At 47.8% G+C, this 17,729-nt stretch overlaps 1 long non-coding RNA gene across 1 annotated transcript; it reads right to left on the bottom strand.

Annotated features, from left to right (window-relative positions):
* Positions 1-13,040: 13,040 nt before the first annotated feature.
* LOC135383293 (uncharacterized) lies at positions 13,041-15,643 on the bottom strand. Its single transcript, XR_010419795.1, has 2 exons — positions 15,509-15,643; positions 13,041-13,358 (listed from the first exon to the last, which is right to left on the bottom strand). It is a non-coding gene; the product is annotated as an uncharacterized LOC135383293 (long non-coding RNA).
* Between the last annotated feature and the right edge of the window lie 2,086 nt (positions 15,644-17,729).

The following is a 17,729-nucleotide window of genomic DNA, read 5'->3' as shown; positions in this document are numbered from 1 at the left end:
GAGAAGACAACTTGCATAAACTCAGGGTTCCACAAATATGCACAATACAAAAGACCGCCTCACACTAATCTAGAGAGCGCGTCTGCGTTCGCGTGTTTGTCTCCCTTCCGGTGCACAACGCTAACGTTGTATCGTTGCAGAGCTAAAGCCCACCTAGTGAGCTTTGCGCCATCTGGTGTCGTCGTCGTCAGATACGCCAAGGGGTTATGATCGGACACCACATGCACCTGCGCTCCAAAGAGCCAGTGATCGAACTTTTTTAACGCCCAAATAACGGCGAAGGCTTCACGTTCAATTGTCGCCCACCTCGCCTGCGTTTCGCTGAAGCGGTGGCTGACAAAAGCGATAGGTTGTTCCTCACCATCATCCCCCATTTGTGATAGGCAAGCGCCAGCAGCTATAGCCGATGCATCGGTGAACAGCCAGTATGGCCTGCTGGGAGAAGGTGTAGTGAGGCCAGCGGCGTCACAAAGTCGCTGCTTCAAAATTTGGAAGGCGCTCTCCGCTTCCTCTGACCACGGTATGCGATTCGGCACCCTCTTTCCTGTGAGTCTTGTCAGTGGCTCGGGTATCTCGGCATAGCCAGGTACATACGCCCGGTAATAGCCGCAGAGACCAAGTACACTGCGAAGTTCGCGTTTTGTCTCTGGTCGTTTTAACTGCCGTATAGCCGCAACTTTTTCTGGGTCGGGCGCATGCATGCCGGACCCTACCAGGTGTCCCAGATACCTGATGCTTCCCTGAGCCACCTGACACTTATCTAGGTTAGCCGTTAGCCACGCTGCCTCTTGAACTCCGAGTACGATTCTGAGGTGCTCTACATGTTCACCCCACGACGTCGAGTATATGGCAATGTCGTCTAGGTAGGCACTGGCGTATTCCTGGTGTGGCGTAAGCAGTGTGTTCATAGCCCTTTGAAATGTTGCGGCGGTGTTCTTAAGTCCAAAGGGCATGACTCGCCACGAGAACTGTCCAAAGTGGGTTACAAAAGCTGTCATTTCCTGGCTGTCTGGCGCCATGGGAATCTGCCAGTACCCGCGCTTAAGGTCTATGAGGGTTATAAACTTAGCTCGCCCAACCCTGAATATGAATTCCTGTTGCTGGGCCATAGGAAAGGCGTCATCCACGGTTCCTGCGTTCAAATGACGGTAGTCGACGCATAGTCGAACTGTACCGTCTTTCTTGGCTACGCATACCACTGGATGGGCGAACGGGCTGTTCGTCGGATACACCAGTCCCTGCTCGAGAAGTTCCTGGACTTGCTTCTGTACTTCGGACCGCAACATCTCCGGTACCCGATAGGGGTATGACTTCGTCGGTGCGTGCCCCTCTTTCAGCACAATCCTATGTTCCCCGGCCCTCGCGACCCCGGGAGTCACTTTAAATAAATTGGAAAACGACTCGAAAATATGGCAAATCTCTTGTGCCTGATCTGCCCTCAAATGCTGCGTCGAGGTTTTGGGCAAGCCGTTGCTAGTGTCGTCACCCCTGTAGGTGCGTGCTCTATCGCGTCAAACTCATCGTCACTTTGAAACACCACTCCTGCGTGTCCAATTCGAGCGTGATACTCCCGAAGCTGATTCGCATGCACGGTCCTCCGTTTTCCGTCTTTCCCTAGAGCCACATAGGAGTTCTGCCTGTGCCTAGATGCGACTGTGTACGGTCCGTTCCACCTTGGAAATAGCTTACCAGGTCGATCTGAGTCAAAAATTAGTACCTGATCCCCAGGATCGAAACTTTTAGCTTTCGCACGCTTGTTGTGCTGCTTAGTATAAGTCTCTGGCTTTTTCGACGCGGTAAGTCCGGCAATATCCGCGGCTAGCTGCAGTTGGTCCCTCAATTGCTGCATGTACTTAGCCGGAGCTTCGCGTAGCGTGTTAGGTACATCCGCTTCGCCCGACCACGTATTCTTCAAAATTGTCAGGGGACCTACGGGCTTACGGCCGTAGAGAAGCTCGAACGGCGACACCCCTGTTGTGTCGTGCGGTACCTCCCGGTATGCCCACAATAAGAATGGGACATGCTGATCCCAATTGCGGTGGTCACGCTGCACGATATGAAATAACATTCTCTTAAAAACACGGTTCCAACGTTCTACCGACCCGTTACTTTCAGGGTGTTCGACAGTAGAGAAACGTGGTGCGCAGCCTATCTTTTGCATGAACTCCTTCGTCAGAGCTGCACTGAAATTACTCCCGTTGTCGCTGCAGATCGTCTCGGGTACACCTGTACGAGCGAAAATCTGCAGCAGCGCGTCGCACGTCTTACGCGCAGTGAATGTGCTCATACACACCACCTCTGGCCACCTGGTGTGGAGGTCAGTCAGGCACAATGCACATCTATGCCCGCGTGCGGATTTGGGTTCTAACGGGACGATTATATCTATATTCACGGCCTGAAACGGGTACGCTGGACGCGTCAGCGGAGCTATCGGTACTCTGTCGGCGACCCTCCGGTCTGACATTTGCTGACACCCGTGGCAAGATAGGCAGTAATCTCTTACATCCGCCCCATATGAGGCCAATAAAAGTTCGTTTTTATCCTTGTATGGCGTCTTCCGCGTCCCCAAGTGACCTCCCCAAGGGGAATCGTGGGCCAGGCCGAGAACTTCTTCGCGCCTGGACCTCGGAAGCACGAGTTGTCGAACTAAACGCCCCTGTATCTTGTCCTCATGGTACAATGTACCATCTATGACATCTAGACCGTGCGTTTTACTCTTCGCGCGGCTCCACAACTCTGTCAGGGTAGAATCACCACGCTGTGCCGTCCTGAACTCGACATTCTCGGCGCTTCGCGACTGCGCCTCCGTGGCCTCTGCGACAATTCGAGCCGTTTCTCGGGATCCCCCGTCCTCAATTTCTATCTCGAAGCATGTGCCACCTTCCCGAGTACTGAGCGGTTTCGCGTCTACCACCGGCTCCCCTTCTCCGCCTATCGGCGCGCACGAGTTTAATATCTCCCATGCTTCGCCTGAAAGTAGGCAGTTTGTACCTTCTGCCAATTCTTTAGTAAACGCACAAAGCACATAAGCGGACCGGTCGGCGCCCTCGTGCGTTTCTCCTGCCTTACAAAGACTGAGGGAGAGTGTCCCCAGTTTTGCCTTTACCCTTTGCCCAAAGGCTGACACCAAGGTTAGGCTACCGGTGGCTTCGGCGGTTTCTTTGGGGAACAAACTCGCTCTCATGACGGTTACTTCCGCCCCCATGTCCACTATGGCCCGCACTTTCGTGTTCCCACTACATAACTCAACCATTTGTAAGGCTGATTGTTGTGCACTGCCTTTCGTGGCCGCGCAGTTAGCCCTGCACTCCAGTGTCCCAGCGCTGGGTGCGTCGCGTGTCACAGGAGTGTGAGAGGGCCCTGGCACCGCGGCCACAGTAGCCAGATTAATTGCAGCCTGAACGCGTTTGTCGTCCACTTGTCCCCATGCGCAGTCGCGGGCAAAATGCGGTCCTCCGCATACGAAGCATTTTACATGATTTTGGCCACGACTATTCTGCACTCTGTGGGGTTTACTCCGCGCGCACTTCGCGCCCGCCGTTTTCTCTGCCCGTTGCAGTAGTCGTCTCGCCGCTGGTAACGTACGGTCCCTACTCGCGGTACCAATACCCCTCGCTTCCTCGAAAGCGTCTACCATTTCTGCGATTTCTGCCGCGTTGACCCATTCGCTACCCTCCTGAATCTTGACGTATTCGTACGCCGCGGGGGAGATCACGGTTTTCAACTGATCAGCTACTACCAGCTCGACTAAGTCATCGAAGCTGTCGACGTCACGCGACTTAGCGTAGTACATGAGGCAGCTTTTGAGTCTAGAGGCGAAGTATGACCACCCCTCATCCTTCGATTTCGTCGACATTAGAAACTGTTTCCGGTACTCTGCCAGTGCTAACCTCAGTTCTTTTAACACGGCGTCCTTTACCGCCTTGTAGCTGTCTACCTCGCCTGTAGAGAGCTTGGAATAGAGGTGCTTTACTCGCTTAGTGACCAAAGGAAGCACTAGATGGCTTTGGATTTCGGCCGGTACTTTACAGGATCGAAAAATCCCCTCTATCCCATCAAACAACACCGGCACTTCAAGATCGGATGGCAACGGCAAAAGCACGCTTTTCAGTTTTTTTTTAGTGTACCGCTCAAGTGTATCCTCCAGGGATACCGGTGGGGGTGATGAGCTTCCGGACAACCTCTCGCTGTTTGCACGTGATATTTCTAGCTCCATGCGCCGCGCCCGTTGCTTTTCCAGTTCAATTTCTAGTCACAGCCGCTCGAGTGATACGTCCGAAAGATCGCTCCCCGCCGGCGTGATACCATCCTGACTATCTGTTGGTGTGTCACCCTGACCCGATGCCATGTTAGCCGCTACCAACCCCCTGTCGTTAACAGTGTAATCCGTACCACTGCGCGTGGGCATGCGCCAGCCAACCCTATTCTTGTTCCTGACTACACTGGACCCTGAGGAGTGCAAGTAATCTCCTACCTGCTAGCTGCGCTCCAACGCCGTCCACTCCCAGTTGGCTGTCCGAAGTTCCTGTTGCTGCCCGTTGCTTGTACGGCGACTCTCGCTGCAGTCCGTCGCAGTTGTGCCTTGAGTGTCGCTGTCTGTCGCGATGGTGCCGTACCTCGTTTTCGGCGCTGACCGTTGCCTGTAGAGTCTTGCTCACTGCAGTCCGTCGCAGTTGCTTGGGTGCCGCTGTCCGTTGCGGCGGTCCCGTGCGCCGTTGTCTACGCTGGCCGTCGCGGAGAAATCTCACTTACTGCAGTCAGTCGCAGTCGTGCTTCTGATTCCGCTGTCCGTCGCGGTGGTTTGGGACCTTGCTGTGTTGTTGAACGTTGTCGGGAGAATCGCACTTACTGCAGTCCGTCGCAGATGCGCTTCCGATTCCGCTGTCCGTCGCGGTGCTTCTTCCTACTCAGCTGTCACGGCTCGTCGTCACCAGCAGCCCATACTGCTGCCCTTGGCTGCGGTTATGAGTGACTTGCCTGTCCGCTTCGTGTTGATAATCGCTGCTGCTCCTCTGGCCAAGATGGGGATTCTGTCGGCTGCGCCAGTAAAGGTGGTTCTTTCCTTCCTCTCTATAAGTAATCCCCGAGGCTGGCCAGTTGTCGGTGATGATGACGGTTGAGTTGCAGGTACTCGACATCAGACGATCTTCAATAGTTGGTAACAGGTTTATTTACAGCAATAGATTTTACGTGGACAAAATTTACATCGTATGGCAAAGTCACTCCGAGCCTCCGAGCAGGTCCGTTGGCTACGGAGTCCGTAGGCCAAGTCCCTCTAATTTCCCAAACTCCCCCGCTCTCTGGGTTGTTTTTCTTCCCCCAGATGTTCTCCTTTCGCGCTATTCAAACGAAACACTCAGCAAAAATATAACAAGACAACACCCCTCGCACAACCGTTAGCTCGACAGACCCAACGTCTTCGAACTCAAAATGTATTACCTCTTCTCGACGGCTACGGACATGTGCGAGGCGCGGCTCACAGAAACCCGATCCTGCGTGTCTTGGAGTCAGAATCAGGTGACTGCTTCCAGACCACGTGTGTGCGAGGAACAACGGTAAAATAATAATAATAAGGGGCTCACGGTGGCCGGTCGTTTTCCGCGAAGTGCGGGGAGAAGTAAACACAAAAATAATGAGCCATTCGGTCGCAGAGGAAGTTTCCACTTTAAGGATGGTACCCGGATTAAATTAAATAGCATCTGGATTTTTTCAGATGGCGCCCGGATTAAATTGAATGGCGCTCGGATTATTTCAGGTGGCACCTGGACTAATTCAGATGGTACTTGGACTAAAATGGACGGGAAAAGCTGTAGACGTGATCCTTGGGGAACACCAGAATTTATTTTTGCAATACCACTGCACTTATACACTATTATCACTAGTTGAGACCTACCTTCAAGGTAGGACTGAAACCACTTAACGAAAGGTCCTCTAAACTCCAAATAATAAAGCTTTCCAAAAGACAGGAGTGATTAATCGTTTCAAAAGCTTTCGTAAGATCCATGGAGAGTGCAGTTGCAATAAGATTTTTGTCAAGAGCAACATACAAGAGATCCAACATGTCTTCAAGCAGGCAAATTGTACCCTTGCCCCGAACAAACCCGTATTGAGTATAAGAGAGCAACTGTTGACCCTCCAAAAAAGACGTCATTGTTTTAACAACATGCTTCTCCAATACTTGGATTAAAATCGGAAGCACTGAAATTGGCCCATAGGTTTGTACTACATCTGCCCTACCACCTTTAAAAAGTGGTCGGACAATCGCTCTCTTGAGTGTAGTTGGAACAATGCCTGTAGCCAACGAGCCATTTAATATAAACAAAAGAACGTCTTTCAAATAATTGTAGTTCAAATAATTCGTTTAAGATCACCTACCCTAAAGCCATCAACGCCAGGCGATTTACATTGATTGAAACTACCAATGTAGGTCCACAGGTTTATCCCATCCAAGGCATGTAAAAAGGCAGATGTCATGGATGTACACGTTACGCCTGTGCTTAAAAATGGTCGAACCTCCTGAGCAGCAGAGCTGAAGTGAAGGTTAAAATCGTCTGCCAGCTCCTGCTGCGAGCGGTTAAAATGCTTAATAGGAAATTTCTCAGTGTTCGTGCCAGGGCAATTACCACGTAGTTCATTTACCGTTTTCCAAGCTTGCTTACGGTTGTTACAATATTTTGAAATTTTTTCAAAGTAAAAACGCTTTTTCGCAAGTTTTAAACTAGCGCTAACTTTACTTCTCTGAGCCTTATATTGCTTCATCAATTCTTTGACATTGGGTTTCTTCCGGACCCTCTTCCCAAGCATATTATTTTCTGTTATTTGAGATAAGATATCATTCGAAAGCCAAGAGTATTCAGGATGTCGTTGTCTTTGGAAGACAGTAAACGCTGATCGTTGATAAAATTCTTGTAACTCGTCTACGAAGTTAAAGTAAGCCTGGATGGGGGGGGGATTTATTGGCAGAAAAAAAAGAAAGGGGAAAGGTCAGCCATGCAGCATGCCGGCTTGCTATTCCCTAAGCAAAAAAAAGGGAAGAAAATGGAGTGTTGTTTATTCGCGAGTTTTAGTAGATGGGGAGGTAGTCACGATAATGGTTCCGAAAACATGATAAGCCAATCACCCCGTTTCTTTGAAGAGGGTGACATCACATTCGTAAGCTTGGATTTGATAACTTTCTTTATCGTATCGTTTTCGTAGAATTCTTGCGATGCACTAAAATTCGCTAATAACACGTTATTCCAGTCGTAGTCCGCAATTAGCCTATCCAAAATTCTGTTGTCAATAACTTCGGCGCGCGCAAGTGCCGTATCAGTTGGTCTACGTACCCGATTTCCAAGAGAAACAAAAATGAAATAATGATCGGCAATGTTTTCTTTAATGATAGCGCCCAGCACGTTGCAGTCCTTTGAGCGCATATTGATATTGTCGATACACGACGCATAAATCTGATCAAGACACTTCTCGACTCTGGTCGGACCCTGGATAAGTGTTTCTATACCAAAATCCGCCAGCAAGTCCAAGTGGTCCAATACAATGAGGCGCTTATCGTCTTATATGTCTATATTAATATCCTCTACACGAGACAAAGTATCCCACGAGGTCAATAGTGTTAGTGAAATAATAATAATAATTGTCACTTTCGTGAACGGGAGGAGGGACAAAAAGTTCAGAGTTCTTGAGATGTCTACTAGTTCTCTACGGGGTTATACGTTTAATAGACATCTCAATTGGGAAGTCTACAAGACCTCTACAGTTTTAGATGTTAATTAGACATGTACTAAAATGGTCCACGAGATACCCCCGAGACGTCCCAGGCTAAAAATCTCCCTGTCGCGTCGTATAGCAGCCCATATCAATTGTAGACCACACTTAAAGACTCTCGATGGCGTGATTTATTTTTTTATCTCGTGTGCAGGGGGGTAGGTAGAGGTAGAATACGCGAAAATTTTGCCAGGTTGGTGAGAGCTAGGAGGACCAGCTTCTCCGCATTCGTTTGCTGAGGCTGCAGGCAGGGCCGGCGAGAGGGTGGGGCAGCCGGGGATGGCGCTCCTTGGCAAGGGCCACTTCAGGGGCCCGCATGATCCAAGGCCTGTCGTAATCACACAAAGAAGAAATACTGAACTTTCTTATCACGACGGTATCGTGAGGAGGGGCCCGGGCACGACCCATCCCCGGGGCCCGTAATTTCGCTCGCCGGCCGTGGCTGCAGGCAGTACACACTGACATACGTGGTCACTGGGACACTGGAGTAGTCACAGTCAAAGAGTGACAGTCAACGTCGAGACCTTGTCAAAGCCTAGACACCCAGCCTGGGTCTGTCAGGAATCGTTGCAGGGCGTCTGCCGCCAAGCATTGGGATGGTGGATTGTTCCAGAGCCCTAGAAGAACTTTCAGATACTTTCGTATGCGGGTACTATTTCTCATTTGGAATCAACGTTGAAATTGTTCTATTCTCTCTGGCTATTTCTGTTTCCTAGCTCCTGCACTGATCCCACGGGTGATGGAGTTAGCAGACAGGCTCGACCAGAGGCGTGTATGAGCTCGATTTTCTGCAGCCCTCTTTTTCACCCTCCCCCACCACCATCCCGCGCTTGGGATCTCAGACCCATCATGGAGCTCGGAAATGCGACGCGTAATAATTGTAGAAGAAACATTATCTTTTTTAAAGAAAGCAAGTGGTTTAGGTAGCATTGCAAAAGCATGCGCAAAAGAGCATCTTTTCGCACAAAGCGAAGTATCTGCAACAGAAGTGGGGACGAAAGAGGCCATTTGGAGCAAAACACAACATAATTAGCTTGTCAGCCGTTCTTCTGCCCTCTCGTTTTTCCAATATAAACAGTGAACGCGAAGCACACATGAGAGACCGAAGGAAACCGTAAGCTCATGTCAGAGCGTAGCACATTCAAGTCACGTCTGCGCAATTACGCAGAAGTTTAAAAGAAATGGAGCTGCAGGTGCCCACCGGGGAGACCACATAGCTCCAGAAGCCATCTAGTTATTTGAAGGAGGAGGAGGTGGCAGTAAGAAGACAACACACACACACACATTTGCTGCGTGTTATTCGAGCACATCCACAGCTTACGATGCACTAGTGGCATCTGAAGATGGCCACAGGATCATACTGTCAATATATAATAGTGTAGCTTGACTGCAGGTGAAATTACAAACGTCAAGGATGCCTTCCAAATTAGGCGTCCACACCCAGCAAACTTTCCTCCTACGGTCCCAGCGAGCTCCGAGCTTAGACTCTACGATAGAACAGAAAAAAAGATGACACCAATTACCCCTCTCTGACTGACCCTATTCTGCGGTGCCGCCGCTAGTTGTGCTGGCACTGCAAGCATGCGGCTTTACATTGCCGTACAGCGAATTCGAAACTCAGTGAAATCGATGAATTTCCTGCAAAAATGAGAAAAAGCTACTGCATCGTTTCCTCTGCAAAGAGCTGCCTCACGTACTTCACAATGTGAAGCGTTGCCTCTTCGTGCACGGCCGTCTGGCATCTACGGCCCGTGTGGCGTTCGCGCTGGAGCTGCGTTTGACAGGAGTATTCCCGCTTTTCGCGCACGGTCGTCGAAAATGTCGGTGAAAATTCTTAATCCCTGGACATACATTAAGCCTCTAGCAAGTGACTCTCAGAATTGATGTTTCGTCTACAGTCACCTTGGCTTGCTGCGCAGAAGTTGCGACGGGCAAATATGCGAAAAAGGCTACTACTATTGCGCAACATCCCTACATCCCTCGATGAACCAACGTGCAGGGAAAAGAGTGTCCGTAAGCACTTAAGCACAGCTCTCGTTCTGTTGGAACTGTCACTTATTTATCATACTGTATAAAGTCGTCACTCTTTCGTGTCACTTGAACCTTCCCGGGGTTCCCCGCTATTCCACTACTGTGTCTTGAAGGAATCTGCGTTACCACTCGCTTGATCGACACAACATACAAGAAGAGGTTGGCCAAGCGGTGAATACTGCACAAATCGAAGATTACTTTTCTAGTGTGCGCGCTTCTCGTCCAAAGCAGAATGTGTCTAGACAACGTGCCATTTCAAGAGGTACAGAGCGAAGGACTAGTAGATTTTCTTTTTCTAAGTACTGTCCTGAAGCGAAACTTCCGAGAGCGGACACACTGAGGAGAACGCCTCTCCACGAAGTGTACACATCGTTCAAAACAGCGATCATGTAAAAGATTCAGACAGAAATGGACAGAACTGGAGCTGTCACCTTGGACGTGTGGACTCACAATTACAAGAGGCTGTCCTATATTTGCTTTACTCTGCACTTCCTATCGACCTCGTTTAATCGTGTGTCCATAGTGTTGGACTTGAAGTTCCTCCCACATCCGCATACCGCCGGCGCTATTGGGGATAAACTGGAAGGTATTCTGGTTGACTACAATCTGCAGGACAAAAACATTGTCTACGTCACAAACAATGGGAGCAACAAAATCAAATGTTGTTCAAATCGTGGTCTGCAAAGGTATCCGTGCTTGGGCGATGCTCTCCGTAACGTAGTTATAAGAGACGCCCTGAGTAGACGCCAAGAGATTCCAACCCGTTGTCGCGAGATCTATCGTCAATTTCTTTATAAGAACGCTATGCTGAATGAGGTCCGGATGGTCTACTGCTGCAAATAGCTGCGGAAGTCGATACCTCTGCTGAGCTTGATACTCTGTTTGCAGCAGTACGATTACAGGATCTCATAGGACCCCGCGCAGAACAGACACACCTCATTGAAATCGGCTGTAAAAACGAGATGGAACACTGTTTTCATTGTGCTTCGGAGTTTCCTGAAGAATAAGCCCATTGTAATCGAAGCGCTGCAAGAGCTCGCGCAGTACGCCCAAATAGCCACTAAAGCTGACTGATGTGGAAGTGTCTCGCGATATCCCACTGGTCACGCAATATGGATGACACCGAGAAGCTCTCGTTCGGTCGGTACAAAGTACCGACAAGAAGACACGTAGCACAAAAACGTCTTTACTCAACCAGGTTTATTTTGCGACTAAAAAACTAATGGCTTTTCCTGGGGTCCAGAGACCTCCAAGATCAAACAGGTAAACAACAAGAAAAGCAGTTGAGACACAGGAATAAGGGAGAGAGTTTCCCCTCACTTTCATGGGATACTGGAGTTCAGTGCCCCCCTCCTCCTGTGGTGTCATGACAGCCACTTGTCACTCCGTGTCGCACACGTCGAGCTGCAGACCCGTTTTTGGCCGCACACAGTTTTACAACACAGGCTTCGAGTTAACTCAGCACCTTACTCGGAGTGTTACCACCGCACGCCGTTATCGGTGGTGATATGAACGCGCACTCCCCACTGTGGGTCAGTAAAACAATGGACAGCAGAAGACGTAAGTTGGAGAGACTTTTTATGAGCATGGATTTTGCTGTCCCCAACGACGGTTCTCCAACATACTTTCGCGGCCCAACGTACAGCAGCTGCATTGATGTGACTGTGTGCACCAATGGAATATCAAATCAGCTACAGTGGACAGTAGACGCTGGCACAAAGGGCAGTGACCATTTGCCGGTCTATGTGGCAGATTAAGGTGGACCTCCACCGACTCCAAAGAGGACAGTTACGCTGAACAACTGAAAAGTTTTCAGACACCTTAACACGTAGTCTCTGCAAAACTGCGGATCCCTGACGAATTTTGCAGCAGGAATACGCAAAAATTTAAACCAATCGATCGAGACTGTAAATATTCCTCCTGCATATTCCAATGTCGATACAGAATACGAGCATCTTCGTGCTCAACATAGAAGAGCAGAGCGTCGCTATAGGAGATCAGGCAGCATATGTATCACATTGGAAAGAGGCCAGCACCCTGAAAAACAAGATCCGGAGACACCTCGAGGCATTAGCAGTAAAAAATTGATAAGCGCTTGATGAGCCCCTGTACCATTATTGTATTGTCGCAATGCTGCGCGAACGTAAAGTGCATACGCTGGTCATTTTTGCAGTGTTTTAATAGCTTTTCTTAAAATAAAGCTTTGTCAAAATGTGCTTCATGTGTGAGCTACTGCATGTCACGTTCGCACGCACAGAACGCATTCCTGAAAGAGCACACATATACAGAAAAGACTTTAGGTGAGGTCTAAGTAAAGGCCAATGAAGGTATAATCCTAGACATTGTGGCTAATTAAGGGCTAGAGCAGGGCTTAGCCGCCTCAGCCTGGTATATAAAATGTCCAAATTTGCGCTAGCGCAAGAAGTTGGATGTTAAGTTGAGGCGTCTAAGTGGCGTAACCTTTGCTATGCTAGAGGAAGGATAGAGGAACTCCCCTAGACCTTAAGGCTATTGGCAAACGTCTACTCAGTCGTCCAAATTTAGACGTCGATTAGACATTTATTATCCCACCCTGGCTACATGGGGACGCTTGTGCAGCGACGTTACGTTTGGTCACGTGACATTTTAAAACATTTTGCCGCACTGGAGTCACAGTAGGACGGCATGCTGTGAGTTGTTGCGGTATGCAATTACGATACGAAATTGTAAAAACACACGCTGCTGCCTCATTCGGCCCGCAGTTAGACGCCTGTGACGCGTTACGTGGCTATGTCGCGTGGCTTCAAAGACTGCTTGTGACGTCATGTGCACGAGCCTCATTATTCGGCAGTTCCGTGTCGTGATGTTCGAACTGCTGGTGGTAGTGTTCCCCTTGATGTTGAAATTTTTTCGAGAAAATTCCGGGATTACTTCAATATTGCAAGAAATCCCGAAATCGCGAGGTTGTTTAAAGAAAACCCCTAAAAGAACGAAAATATTTCAGGATGTTCAAAACAGCACAAGATACCGGGATTCAGGGTATTCAGCGCTAACGAACCGTCGATGCTAAGTACTGAAGCACTGTCTGCTTTTACTTGGTGTTTACTCTTTGTGTTTATCCTTAGCGGTTTGCGTCAGGTAGTAAAGTCTACTGCTGTCTCATCATTTATTACTGAATGAGATCAGTGTCAAAATTTTTTAATATCGTCGTTCCTCGCCCCGATGTGAAACGCTTGGGCATCTTGGTGCATTGAACAAGAAAGTAGCAATATTGACCAATGCGATTTATTGGATATTAGCAAGTGGATGCTGCAAGTGTCCGTCACAACAACATGGATTTGGTGCTCCTTACACTGCAGACTGTGTCTACCGTGTTTGTTGATACTGCTGAGCCGTTGAAGGCTGTGATTGTTGATTCTCAGAACTTTGCCTACCGTCACGACCAGTAAACGTGTTAATTGCATTGGTCATGATATCCGTGCCTTGTTTGACACCTGGGATATTCTGCATTAGAGTTCCTCCAGTCGGTAATTGCCCTACTGCAGGGACGCTAAAACTTTCGCTGTCGTGGACGAGAAGAGGCATGGCTGTAAGGGAAGAAATACGAATGTATTTAGAAAATTGGTTTTATAACGACATGATTCACTTAGGGAATGATCTCCTAGACGCTGAAATACGTACAAAGCCTATGAGAGATTACAAATGCGAACTTTTTGTGACATTCAGAAACTTCCTTGTACTAAAGAGCCATGAGCTGGACTTATTCTATCCTATGTGACAGTGATGAAAAGGCAGTTCAGCTAGAACGGCCTGAGACTGGCATTTTTGGCACACTTGTGTATTTTTTTTTTGTTATCATACAATGGGCCTGTTCAGAGATGCATCACGAATGTGCATAATTGCATGGCAGAACAGCAAAAAATGTGAGCGCAGACAAAATGAAACCGATTACAATTATCATTGAGGTGACCTTGTTTTGTTACAATATCACTCGAAGTAAAAAAGAACTAAGAAAAATAGCATCACTGCCGTGTGCAGGTGTCGTACATTACTCTTGGGAAAGTGGATTTTGTGAGCTTCAACGTAAAATATTTCGGAAAGTCTCCGTGTAGACTTTCTTCAAAACCGTTGAGCTCTCGTTCTTTTGATGGGCAAAAGAATGAGAAAAGAAAACTACAGTCCCTTTCGTGGCGCCCGTAAGAGGATGTAGCACCTTCAGAGTCTTCCCTCTACATTTATGCAGTTGCGCATTTAATTGCTCGTACGACGTAAAGCGAATAATGGATTTCTCGGAAAAGTATGCTTTCAGGTGGTTGCAGCGGTGTTGATCAAACAGCTCGTCATTTTCGGACACGCTGAGGGAAGCAAAGTCCCGGCTATCGCGGGATATAGTAGGGGGAGCCTATATGCGATATTCGTGCGGGCAGGAACCAGCATGTAGGCATTCAGTGACAATTGTTACGCAAACTATCCAGCGAAATCGATACGAAGCTCAGGGGCACATTTTTCACAGCGGTTTGTTCCCCACGACTTGTGTATCTTTCATCCCAGCACAGTTGTGCTCCATGTGGTGAACCATATTACCGTTTTGGGGTTTCATTTTTTCCGGCTGTTTACCTAGGCAGGAACCTCGATATCTTGTCAAACGGGAGCAACCAAACGGGAGTTCAAGGAGGTCGTGAGGTCTCGCGGTGCTCCATTCACGTGGCTAGCATTATATTGCTAATCCTAGATCCAGCTTCCTCTGGCACACCGTTTTCGTGTTTTCGTATATTGCTTCTCATGTACTAAAGTCTTATTAATGTCAGTTTAGGGCATGTGCAAATTGGAGCTGGCTGACACCCATCAGTCGTCTGCTGCTCCGACATCTGCTAGAAGCGTTTCAATGGCGCGAAAAAACAATACTTAAAAGAGAGAGACACAAAACAGAGCCAACGCAGAGAGAGATAGACAGAAAAAGAACATGTACAAGACTTTCCTCGGCATTGGCATGCACCTCCCCGTGTCAAAGCCTTAAACGTCGAAAAAGACCCTGACTCTATGCCAATTATTTCAGCCTGAGAAAGTTAAAAAATTATGCAAGTTCTAAACTGTGGTCCAGCTATATGTCACTTGAATATTCTGTATGAGAAGTGATTTTTCGTTGTTGTTACGATGTCGTTTTTGTTGTTGTTGCAGCATGCTAGCTGACAGGCGGTGTTTATTCTCACATGGCTAACGGATGTTTCCATACTCCTATCTAGCCCATCCTTTTGACTATTATTTTATTTCTTATTCTGAAGGAAGTAGTGAACGAAATGTTATGTGCAATAGACAGCGTATTGAAGCCCATGTGTATATACAAAAAAGTGACATTTGCGCGTGACATTTGTACAGTGAAAGGCAGACACGAAACGCAACGGCAGTCAACTAGCCCTTACCTTCACGCTTGCGGGTATTTCCAATGCAGTTTGATTACGTGGATTCTCTTTTCCATATCATACCCAAATGTAGCTTCTATGTGTCCTCTACACGGCTGCTACTCCTAGATACCTGTTTAGTGTAGGCATGATACTGCTTTTTCCCGCAATTATTCACACACTTAACGCCGCGCTACAAAAAAAGTCCATCAACCCCTTTCCTCGGCAGACACGTGCCGTGAGCCACGTCATCGAAGCAAAATCTTTGTGCGCTGTGGTTCCTGGTTAATTCTAGCACCATGCAATTCCAAATTTAATGCTCGACAGAAGTCACTTACCCACGAGGATCACTAGCAAGAAGTTCATCTTTAAGAATACACCTTCCGGACAGCAGTGATACGAGTGATCGACAAAAGCAGATTGTCTGTTTTGCCGTCAAGCTCATCTCTTTTATATAGAGTCTTTTCACTTTGTAATAGCGTAGATGCTATTACATGGATACGTATAAACAAATAAAAAGAAATGAAATGATTCATCTGTTGTCTTGTCACTGCGTCCCATTCATCATAAGAAAGTGACACATGGACATTCTTAATGCACATTTTCATGATACAAGACAAGATCGGAAAGAAAGGCAGGAGGGTCAGATGGTAAGGAAGACAAAATCCATCTTGTGGCATGTCGTTTAAAGATTTGAAACAGTCGTTGTTCAAAAAAAAAAAAAAAGTACCGTGGTTGAAACACAAAATTGCAATCAATCTTGTTATTGCTCTACCTTCTACGTGTGTGTACTACTTACGTTTACGCAACACATATACAACACCTGCATGCGATGCGCAATTTACAAACTGAGGGGCTACGTTGCGCACACTTTGAGGCAAAGTCGTCACAAGTCCGTTGCCACATTTATGAAACCTTGTACTTGTCGTAACAATTTCGCCGAAATGTAGGCTAGGAGTTACCTGTGAGGGCTGCTTATGACCCTACAGAAGGACGGAAGTTGACCAAAAAACATCCCAAGACCTCGTTCATGAAGACAGACACATATTCACTCTGGCTCATTCTCCCTTACATCTTCATCCATGCACGCCTCATTCACACCCAAAGGAACAGACCGACGCCACACATCTCTGATTAACGATCTGAAGAATTGGCAGCACACATGACCGAGAATCAGAGAGGTGCGTTGTTTGAATCCTGCCACCGACACTCGCTGATTTTTCGTGAACTGCTCTGGTCTCCCTTCGAATCGGCGTATGCGGTAAGGGGGGGGAGGGGGGGGGGGGGGAAGGGGCAAAAGGTAGCCTGCTCTTCTTCTGAGAGTAGGAGCACCTTTGTTAACGCGCCTGCCTTGGTGGACCGTGTCTTGGACTGCCGAATTCTCGCGGGGCAGTATTGCTTGCAGTCTGCTGCTCATGGAAAGAATTATTCCTGAACTTTCGTCAACTACATTTTCAGCCATACGTTAGTTATTATTATGGTTCCCAAGCAAGCTGGCGTGGTAGCTCGTGATGAATTACGGGAAGGTGATGCGTTTATCGCGTGGTACTCGAACGTGTAGCTCGTGAAGATGAAAATTAATGAGGGGACTATAAGATTTCCATCGTAAATGCCACTAGGAAACCATAGGAGCCATGAGAAAAGTAGCACTGGAAGTAAGCAATCGTCTATGTCACTGCTTCGCTGGTCAATGTTAAAACTGCCACGATTCGGTATCATAGCAAAAGTGAAGACAAAAAAAAATTGAATCGAATCGCTCAAAATGAACGCAGGCAACCATGTGACTTTCTTTGCAACGTTCAATGCGCTCGTATTTTACGTGTTGTTCATATATAGGGCATCAGAGCAGACCATACACAGTTGTTTGTCCTTAATAGATTACAAGAGTGATTTGTCATGGTCTTAGGGGCGTTGCAAAGCGTACTTGTACGTATTCTGTGATTACGTTCGCATCTGACATAGACGACGTGGGTCTCACAAAAATCAATCTCAAATATACAACCAGTGTACCATAATCAGACAAAGCACGACGCGGCATTGTTGGCTGTTCAATGGGATAAGGGCAATACATACCTTCCCTCCTCCTTCTCCTCCTCCTCCTACTACTACTAATGATGGCGATGATGGTGGTGATGGTAGTGATGGTGGTGATTATGATGATGATGGATGGAAGAAGGGAAAGTGTCGGATTATACCTTTTGTGTGAAAATATAAAAATCTAGCCCCTCTTCTTCTCGCCCATGGTAGTTGGAGGAACCGTTTGGCATACAGCACATTTCGGAGTTTTGTTATCCCGGTGCTGGCTGTACTGTCTGAGGTTTTTCCTGGGTTTACCTTGGACGGCTTTCAGACATATGTCGGCACAGTTCTCTTAGATGTCGGTCCAGGACGCACATTCCCATGGCGTCTCTCGTGACGTTGCCCACCTCTGTGAGGCCGACAAGGGCGAGCCCTTTAACCATCACCATCACCTTCAGAGTTTTGTTATCGTGTCACAATTTTTTGACCACAATACTCATACTTTCCTTTTGTTTTTCCATGTTGTCCCTCACAGTGCAC

This window comes from Ornithodoros turicata, chromosome 2 (genome assembly GCF_037126465.1).
Source record: "Ornithodoros turicata isolate Travis chromosome 2, ASM3712646v1, whole genome shotgun sequence".
Lineage (NCBI taxonomy): Eukaryota > Metazoa > Arthropoda > Arachnida > Ixodida > Argasidae > Ornithodoros > Ornithodoros turicata.
The sequence above is the reverse complement of the archived record's forward strand: the minus strand, read 5'-3'. Positions and strand labels throughout refer to the sequence as shown.